At 43.5% G+C, this 2,318-nt stretch overlaps 1 protein-coding gene across 1 annotated transcript in view; it reads left to right on the forward strand.

The window, feature by feature from the left end:
• KIF13A (kinesin family member 13A) overlaps nucleotides 1-2,318 on the forward strand; it is a 270,175-nt gene that overhangs the window by 41,386 nt on the left and 226,471 nt on the right. The window lies entirely within an intron of this gene.

Below are 2,318 nucleotides of genomic sequence, written 5' to 3' on the forward strand. Positions count from 1 at the left end.
AGCTGAACTCAATATTGACACTATGCATTTGGATTTAGTGTCAGATCCCGCAGGTGAAGGACTGAATCCTACAAGACTGGCTTCTACCACCTCAGACAGCAATTACAACCATTGTTCTCATGACCCCCTCCTCCATTTGATAATTTGCTCGAGCAGCTCACAGAACTCAGGAAAACAGTTTACAGTTGACCCTCGGACAACACAGGTTTGAAATGCAAGGATCCACTTGTATGTGGATTTTTTTCAATACATACAGTACAGTACTATAAATGTATTTTCTCTTCCTTATGATTTTAATAACATTTTCTTTTCTCTAGCTGACTTTATTAGAAGAATACAGTATATAATACATATAATGTACAAAATATGTGTTAGTCAATTATATGTGTTATCAGTAAGGCTTCTGATCAGTTCCTGGCTATTAGTAGTTCTGTTTTTTTGGGGAGTCAAAAGTTATATGTGAATTTTCAGCCGTGCAGGGGTTCAGCACCCCCAACACCCACCTTGTTCAAGGATCAACCATACTTATTAGATTACTGATTGATTTTAAAAGGATACAACTCAGGAACAGGCAGATGGAGGAGATGCATGGGGCAAGGTGTGTGGGCAGCGTTGTGGATCTCCCATGCTGTCTCAGGGGACACCACCCTCCTAGCACCTCTGTGAGCTCACCAGTGTGGGAAGCTTCCCAAACTTCATCTTTTTTTTTTTAATGTTTATTTATTAATTTGAGAGAAAGAGAAAGCATGTGCTCACAAGTGAGAGAGGAGCAGAGAGAGAGAGAGAGAGAGAGAGAGAGAGAGAGAGAATTTCAAGTAGGCTCCACACTGTCAGCACAGAGCCTGACACGGGGCTCAATCCCACAAACTGTGAGATCATGACCTGAGCCAAAATCAAGAGTCAGACACTTAACCAACTGAGCTACCCAGGCGCCCGGCCCCCCCCCCCCTTTTTTTAACGGAGGCTTCATTGTGTAGGCGCGATTGATTAAATCATTGACCATTGGTGATTGATTCAACCCTCCGGCCCCTCTCCCCTCCCCTGAGTTAGGGGTGATGGGAAATAGAGCTGAAAGTTCCAATCCAGTCACATGGTTGGCTCCCTTGGTAACCTTGGTAACCAGTCCCATCCTGTGGCTGTTCAAATATCACCTCAACTCACTGGAGTTGATGTTAATGCTCTGGAGCTACTTCAGGAATGAATGACAAAACCTCCAACATTGTAAGGAAAGATGCTCCTAGGTTCTGATCACTTAGGTAATTACAACTTTCAGGAGCTGTGAATCAGGAACAATGAATGGACACCAAAATATATATTTATTATATGACAATGCAACACCCTTTCCAGGGGAGGCTTATTCTTTCCTGCTGCACTGGTGTGAGGCTTCCTTTGTCCAGTGAAAACTGAGAAGTGATATGTGCCATTTCTGAGCCAAAGCTTGAAGAGCCATTGTGTGGTCTGACACTTTTTCCTTTCCTTCTGCCACAAATTTAGCATTGTCCTGGAGAGGGGCTGTTTCATCAGCATAGGAGGCTGAATGCAAATGATGGCCCCAGAGTCACCACCAGGCTGTGATGGATATCACGTGAGTGAGACATAAAGCCCTGTCTTTATAAACCACTAAGATTGCTGGTCACCATGATGTCGCTTAGTCTAGGCTGACAAATACAGTTGTTAAACAAGATTTATAGAAAGCCTCTTACTTAAGTATTTGTCTGCTCCATCATTGCTCTTTGGCTCTTTGTAGACCAAAGGCATTAGCAGTTTTTGCATCAAGTGGTAGCCCACTTCCAACTGGGCTAGCTTTGGAACCACGACAGATGTTTCCAGAATCCCTGGGATATTTGCTATTAGGTATCTGCCAGTTCTTCAGACCCATGGCATTTCCAGTTTCTAAGGTAAAGAAAGCCCTATTAACGAGCTCCTCCTAACAAAGAGCATGTGCATAAAGTGCATATACGGGGCAGACAGCAGCTGTATTAGTTAATGAAGCCAGTCTTTGGGGGTTGTAGAGAAGGTTGAAAGGAACATCTGGACCAGGCTGTGCTGTCAGGGAAGTTCCACCAGCCTTTCCATAGCTCAGCTCCAGTCAGGGTTCTTCTCAGGCTAAGCCAGCTCTCACATGAGCCTTTACTTCTATGCAGCAGGCTCATGACTCCATGAGCTACCTTCTGAGCCCTAAGCTTCTCTTTCTGACTTCCACATGGGACATTGTCTGTCTGGCTCTCAGAACTTTCCCTGATGTTGCTGGAGAAGAGCATGTGCATACTTTTGTTATTTATTTTTTATTTTATTCTTTTTTTTTTTTTTTTTTTTTT

This window comes from Herpailurus yagouaroundi, unplaced genomic scaffold (genome assembly GCF_014898765.1).
Source record: "Herpailurus yagouaroundi ecotype Mexico unplaced genomic scaffold, PumYag 250, whole genome shotgun sequence".
NCBI lineage: Eukaryota > Metazoa > Chordata > Mammalia > Carnivora > Felidae > Herpailurus > Herpailurus yagouaroundi.